The sequence below is a fragment of the Hyaena hyaena genome, unplaced genomic scaffold, assembly GCF_003009895.1.
Source record: "Hyaena hyaena isolate Hyena2069 unplaced genomic scaffold, ASM300989v1 scaffold_12, whole genome shotgun sequence".
NCBI classification, from domain to species: Eukaryota; Metazoa; Chordata; class Mammalia; order Carnivora; family Hyaenidae; genus Hyaena; species Hyaena hyaena.
The window spans coordinates 1,067,350-1,075,386 of NW_024080644.1; positions in this window are offsets into that span (position 1 = coordinate 1,067,350).

The following is an 8,037-nucleotide window of genomic DNA, read 5'->3' on the forward strand; positions in this document are numbered from 1 at the left end:
TTCCAACCACTCTGCTTCCTATTGTGCAAATTAAAAATATGAGAAGAAGATTCTCCACCCTGCATGCAAGAGGGTTTCAAGGGACTCGAGTTTCAGACTGAAATCTGCCTAAGGACACGCAAACCCACCTTTCCTACCTCCCTTTTTGCAGCTGTCCCTCTTCCAGTCTGCAGAAAAAGGGCCCACCTCTCATATTTCCAGAACCTTCCATTGGTGCACTGTCCCCGGCAGTAAAAAAAAAAAAAATGTCTTAGGCATCAAACAGAGGGTCACTTTCAAATTTGGAGCTGGTGTTGACAAAGTAAATAACTCTTATTATTCAGTAACGAAGCTTGTTGCAAGCCAGATGGTGTCCAGTTCTTTGCCTTCACCAAAGCTGCAGGAAGACCTGATAATCAAGTGATTTTTTAAATGTTTATTTATTTTTAAGAGAGAGAGAGAGTATGTGTGTGAACCAGGGAGGGGCAGAGAGAGAGAGAGAGGTAGACACAGAATCCAAAGCAGGCTCCAGGCTCCAAGCTGTCAGCACAGAGCCCGACGTGGGGCTCGAACCCACGAACTGTGAGATCATGACCTGAGCTGAAGTCGAATGCTTAACCGACTGAGCCCCCCCAGGCGCCCTAGAAATGATTTCTGATAATAGTTTACTACTACAGGATCCTTGGCAGAGGATGCAGAAGGGGTTTAGAGAACCAAACAACGCTACTGTAAATAAAATTCTTTCTACTCTGATCTGCGTTTTTCTGTGAACAAGATTTCTGGGCTCTTAAATGGGAACACAGTTGATTCTGAATTCTGGCTTTTCCTAGCAATAAGGAATATTGATTCACGGATATGTCTTACAATAAGATGCATGTCCAGTAAAATTTTACTTTTATGCTTAGTAATTTACATTTTGCTTATCAAACTTTGATATCTGTGCTGTTTTGATCAATTTTGAGCCTATAATATACGAATGCTAACTTCATCGAGACGAGATGTTAACTTAGAGCCTTACTGACTGTAATCTGCTCTCTATGACATGAACATCTCCCCCCAAATCTAGGCATGTTTATCCATTTGCCTATTTGATACTTCTACTGGGTGTGTAATAGGCATCTCAAACTTAACATGTCTGAAGTCATACTTCTGATATCCCTCCTCAAAGTAGCTCTTCCCGCAGGCCTCTTATCCTTTTAGCTACCCAGGTCAAAACCTTAGGGTTGTCCTTGACCCCTGAGGCAGCCATGAGAATGTGCCTCACAGACCTCCTATACAGGGTGTGTAATTGAGAGTCCCACATGCTGGGCTTGAGTCCATGATTGCACTTGCATTGAAGCCACCCCTTCCAAGGGATGCTCCCCACCAATAATCGAGTGTGGCTGGGATACTGAGTCAGACCCCTTCTTGGGAGACACAAGATTCCTCTGTTGGCCAACCTTGGCTCAAGAACTCTCCAAGAGCGGGGCGCCTGGGTGGCTTAGTCGGTTAAGCGTCCGACTTCCGCTTAGGTCATGATTTCGCCGTTCGTGGGTTCGAGCCCCACGTCGGGCTCTGTGCTGACTGCCAGCTCAGAGCCTGGAGGCTGTTTCAGTCTGTGACTCCTTCTCTCTCTGACCCTCCCCTGCTCACGCTGTCTTTGTCTCTCTCTCTCTCTCTCTTAGAAATAAATAAAACATTAAAAAAAAAAAAAAAGAACTCTCCAAGAGCTTTGCTGAACCTTCCTTAGACTGCATGGTGGCCTTGGACCTCCATCCAACCTCCTCTCCCTCTCCCTTCCGTCCAGGATCAGACTTCCATCATGGTCTGATGGCTGGTCCAGCTTTCTTTGGTTCTTTCCTGATTCCCTTTCGCACTGGAAATAATATGAATACAGTCCTTACATGTTTCATTCCAGTTGGGCATCTGCTTCTCAGAAGACAGAGATTAGCACAATCTTTCTCTTTCTCTCACACCTCACATCCAGTCAGCAAACCCTGTTAGCTCTCTTCAAACTATAAGCAGGGTCCAGCCTCTTTTACCCTGGTTCAAGCCATCATTGTCTCTCTCCCGGATTATGGCAGCAGCCTCCTGTCTCGGTTGGCATGGTGCGTTAAAGATGGCCATAAATTCACTGTGCTCCTTTTTACCCCCTTGAATCTGGCGTTGGCCTCTGACCGTTTTAGCCAATTGCACATAGAAAAAGTGATGCTGTGTCAGTTCTGAACCTAGGCTTTAGGAAAACTGGCGGCTTCTGCTTCCTGCCTCTTGGAACCCAGCCTCCACGCTGTGTGGAAGCCCTAACAGCCCACTTGGAGGAAAATCAAAGCCCCCGGCCGACAGCCCCAGCTGAGCTCCTAGACAACAGAGAGCACCACGTTGCCAGTCATATGAGTGAGCCATCCTGGAAGTGAGTCCTCCAGCCCTGGCTACCCATGCCACATGGGGTGAAGATGAGCTATCCCTGCCAAGCCTTGCCTAAATTATAAAATCATGAGCAAATAAATGATGATGACTGTTTTAAGCCATTATTTTGGGGTGGTTTTTGACACAGCGATAAATAACTGAAAGAGCCAGGGCCCCAAGAGGAAATAGAAGGCATGCTGAGGGTGGCTAAAGAGAGTTTAATTAAGGGGTTACGTTTGCAAAGGTGTGGCCAGGGTTAGGGCATGGTCAAGCACCATGGACTCACATGAGGGATGCCATGGCTACCACTAGACCTAAAGGAACAATGAAAGAAGAGAGTTACCAGAACTCCAAAAGGGTAGCTATAAGGGGAACACTACTACCCGATAGGAGTTATGGCCTTAGGTAGAGGGACACAGCCAACCTGCAGAGACTCAGTAGGGAGAGAACCAGCAAAACACATGGAATAAATGCCCCAGTTTCATTCCCCTCTCTCCCTCTCATCTCCTACTTGTCCCCATTAGTTGAACCTCCTTCCTGGAAGCCAGAGAGCAAAGAGCCCATTGATGTAATCCTTAGAGATCAACCTCCCAGGGTGCAGAGCAAGGTGGAGAAAGGTGGAGAGTAGATCTGAAAAGCAAATAAAAGATATCCAGCACCCTCCCTAAAAGCTGCCCCTACCTTAGCTCATACCCCCTTGCAGTCTATTTTCAATATGGCTGCTAGAGAAGTCTTGTGAAAATAAGTCAGATGACATAAGCTCTTTGTCAAAATCCTCCACAGTAAGTCAAAGCTAAAAATCCTTAACGTATCCTACAAGGCCCTACATAATCTTACTACTCATGACCTCTGAGCTCATCTCCAGGGGCCCCCATTCTCCATCTCCTGGCACCAGCCATGCTGGCCCTCAGACCCTTCTCCAAACCTAACAGTCACAGTCCAGCCTCAGGGTTTCTGCCCCAGCTATTTCCTCTGTGTAACATGCTCCTTCTCTCATATTCACGTAACTGGAGCTTTTTCTTCCTTTGGCTCTTGGGAAAAAGTCGCCTTTTCAGGGACTGAAATGCCCAACATCACCTCCCATCTGACATTATGTATCTCCTTTCCTTGCTTGGTTTCTCTTATCCCCATAAAGTAAGTTCCATGGGAGCATAGATTTTTGCGTTTTGTTTACTAGGACAGCCTCCCAACCAACATATGGCACATAATGAGCACTCAATAAATATTTGTTTGATAAATGAACGAAAGGACACAGAAAGTGGAGATGTGTAATTTCTGTGTGTGCATGTGTGTGCAGGAAAATGTAATAGAGCCAGAAATAAAAGCCTCTCAAGCATGAAGTATATTAGGACAATTTCTTGGGGGAGAATAGAAAGAAAATTCAAGTTCAAAGAGAAAAAGGAATGACATAAAATTTCTCTCTATTAAAGAAGAGCTGGTTCATGTATTTTTTTTAATGGATGTTCATGAGTAGCAAATGGGTCTGGTATTTAGATTCCACTTCCAAGTGTGACATAACAATTTGATTTTAAAATGACAAAATTTGCAATATGCTGGAAATTAAGTCCTTTGCAATTCTTTTAAGGTATAATTAAAAATATTTCAGAGGCGGGGCGCCTAGGTGGCTTAGTCGGTTAAGCGTCCGACTTTCGCTCAGGTCATGATCTCGCGGTTCATGGGTTCGAGCCCCGCGTCCGGCTCTGTGCTGACTGCCAGCTCAGAGCCTGGAGCCTGTTTCAGAGTCTGTGACTCCCTCTCTCTCTGACCCTCCCCTGCTCACGCTGTCTCTCTCTCTCTCTCCTAGAAATAAATAAAACATTAAAAAAATAATTTAAAAAAATATTTCAGAGGCAAACCTCAAAATGGGTGAAGGGAGTTCACAGTTTAACAAAACTAATTTAGGGGATATGCAAACAAAAATATTTGAAGACCATTGCTCTTGTATGTATTTAAAATTATTTTTAATGTTTATTTATTTTTGAGAGAGAGACAGAGTATGAGCAGGAGAGGGCAAAGAGAGAGAATCTGAAACAGGCTCCAGGTTCTGAGCTGTCAGCACAGAGCCCCAAGGGGGCTCGAACCCACGAACCACGAGATCATGACCTAAGCCAAAGTCAGACACTTAACCAAGTGAGCCACCCAGGTGCCCCTGCTCTTGTATGTATTAAAAGAGCTCTGGCCTTGGAACTAGAAAATCTTAACTTCTTACCTTGGCTCTGCCTCTAACTAGCTGTGCAACTCTGGAAAAGTCATTTAACCTCTCTGGGCCTCAGTGGTCTCATCTGTGAAATTAACGAATGAGAGAACCTGAAATCTAAAATCCCATCCAATTCTACAACCCTCCACTCTGTGGCCTCTAAAATTGGTTTTCTGTCTCTTTATAGTTTTTATTTCTCCTTAGGAATCTCTTCCTCCCTTCTGCTCCTGCTTCTACGGGTCACAGGCCCACCCCTAACCCTTGTGGACTGAGGAGTAAATACAAATCAAGGCTCTCAGCCTGCAGCGGGCCCTCTCTTATCTTCCCATGAAGAGATCTGTATGCAAGAACACAGGAAGCTCAGCCTGCACACATCCAAGGTCCGTGTGCCCTCCCCACACCCACAGACTGCCAGCCCTCAAGCTTGGGAGTCTACCACTGTTGTCTTCTTAGTCCATTCCAGTGGCTATAACAGAATACTATAGACTGGGTGGCTTATAAACAGCATGAATTTACTTCTCATAGTTCTAGAGGCTGGAAAATCCAAGATCAAGGTGCTGGCAGATTTAGTGTCTGGTGAGAGCCAACTTCCTGGTTCATAGACGGCCATCTTTTCACTGTGTCCTCACGTGGCAGAAGGGACCAGAGTGCTCACTGAGGTCTCTTGTAGAGGGCACTAATCCTGTTCATGAGGGCTTCCCCCTCAGGCCCGAATCACGGCAACAAAGCCCCAGTTCCCAACACACTGAGGATTAAGTTTCAGTATACGGATTTGAGGGGGATACAAACAGTCTATAGCAACCATACACCCACAGGAAGACTGTCCAGGGGGAAGACCCATGCAGGCCTGGCAGCAGACTCAGGGCCATTTGAGCAGGGGATTGTCTGGTCCTGGGTACTTAGGCAAGGTTCCAGACGGTCATGTCTCCTTGGTCCCACAGCCATTTCCCCTCATGAGGAAGGGCATGTCTGAAGGAAGGACCAAGGGATGTCCTCCAAAGCCCAGGGCCCAGGGAGGGGTCCTAGCTGCCCAGGGCTAAGGCGGTTCTATATGACTTTAACCTTTGCTGAATGAATCCCCATCAGGATGAATGGATAAACATGTGTGCATATGCACACAAGGATATACTACAGGGCAAGGGAAAGGGATAAAGAACTGATAAACAAAACAACATGGACGAATCTGACACTATGCCAAGCAAAAGAAACCAAAAATGAAAGACTATAAACTGTGTGACAGCATTTGTATGAAGTTCTAGAATAGTCAGATTCTACAGAGGCAGGCCAGTGATGACTTACGGTTGGGAGTGGAAATTCGGCCACAAAGAAAAGCAGGAGAGAACTCTCTGGGATAATGATGGGAATGCTTCATAGTTTAATTATCGTGGTGGATTCACAGCTGTATACATTTGTCAGAACTCATCAAACTTAAAACGGGGGCATTTTATTATATGTAAATTATACTTCAATGAAGTTGATTTATACAGAAAAACAATAAGAAGAAAAGATTGCCTAGCAGAATGAACATCTGTCGATAAGTACACATTCCACATCAGGGTATGATTTCTCTTGCCCTATCCGAATAGGATTTTCCTTAAATCTATGCACCCATGTTCTCAAATAAGTAGGTATGTGTGGATGCATGGAGAGTGGGGAGTTGTTACTCATCAATCAAACTTAGCCAACTCTGAACCCCAAACTTTTTCTTTGACCCCAGTTGATATTCATTTTGGAATCAATATCCACCCCCACCCCCACCCCATGGAAGGCAGGGTAGAATGCTACAAGCTGTGAGTCCAACAGCCTTGGGGTCGAGTCCCAGACATGCCACTTGTGAGCTGCCTAGCCTTATGGGGTAGTCAGAGCAGGAGCCAAACAGGCAGGATCTCATTTCATCCTCACCCAAACATGATGATGTAGGTGTCTTTGACCATTACCATTTTTTTTTTGCACTGATAAAATTTAATGAGAAATCTGAAGCTAAGATCCCACACTTAAGAACCCTTCCACCAGGATTTGGAGCCACATCCCTTCAGCTCTGCATTTTAATGCTCCTCCAGAGCACGTTACTTAACTTCTGAATTTAGAGTGCCCTTCTTCCTAAAGTCGGAATAACACTGCTTACATTTTAGGATTGTCGCGAAAAACCAAATAAGGTGCCTTGTGTCACTGAGGTGGTCAATACACTCAGTTATCTAGTATTATGGCTGCAGAATTTCCAGCCATTTGTGTGTCTGGATTAAATACCAACATCAGCACTTCGTGCTCATATTTTTTCTGGCAGGCTCCCCAGCGTGGAAAACTAGGGTTCAATCCCTGAGGGCTCAGAAGTGACTAGAAATTCCATTACAGCCACTAACCAATGTTTAGTTGACCTGAGAATGTCTGTGCAATTTGCTCTTTAAAGCCAATTGAAGGAATTCTTCCATTCCGAGGGGCAAGATACTAAAATGCTAAAGCTCTTCGGAAGCACGCTTAAGTTCAAACAAAAGACATTTAGATGTTTCATTTGAAGTTTCTTTTCTTCTGGTCCCTCATCCTTTGCAAAAGAATACCCCACACACACACACACAGCAAAGCCCCCATACATGGACACCATCCCTGCTTAGAGGTGAGAAAGGATTCTAAAGGTACGTTCTTTTCTAATATAGTTGTGCTGTTTTACTTAAAAAAAAAAAAAAAAAAAAAAAAAAAGGCATCCAGTAGCCCTGTGCCTTCACTTCATGCTCGAAGAAACAAGAGGAACTGTGATGATTCCACATATGGGGGGAAAAAAATAAGAAGTTATGTGGCTATGAACCCACCCACCACCACATGGGACTCCTCTCCCTTGAGCATCACATCATCACTATGAGATCAATGGAGGAGGGTGACAGAAGGGTTCTTAGCAGGGTGTCTGGCACATAATAGGAGCTCAATGCATGCTGGTGCCCTGCCCTTCTCTGGGGTTTGAGTGGGCAGGATTTTCTCAGAAGTACCAGACTCTCTTCTTTATCGAAGCAACCAGTCAACAGGGGCTGCCTCGACCTTAACTTCTGGGAAAACAGGGCAAGAAAAAATGCGGCAGAGGTGCCACCGTGTCTACGCTTAAATGCCCATCGGTCCATCACAGGAAGCAAAGCAAAGGAGGGCTTTCCTGGAGGCTAATTAACAGACAACTACAGTCATCTGAGACCTAAAAGAATAAAAACAAACCACCAGCTGTCACTGACTCTTTTCCTCTCCTTTTGGAACAGTGTAGCTAAGGGGAGGACGTTCCTAGCAATAGCTGCCAATAGAGTCCAGAATGGTTCCCGAGGACAAATTTGGCCTTATAGGTAATCAGATATTGGATAGAATCTGCATCCCGGGGTGCCCTCCACCCAAAAGTTCACCTCTAGTGCAATAGAGATGACCACCGTGTCCTCTCCATGCAGGGCTCCACTCAGAGATAACCTGCCGGCAACCTCTTCCTGATTGGCCAAGCCTTCCTACTA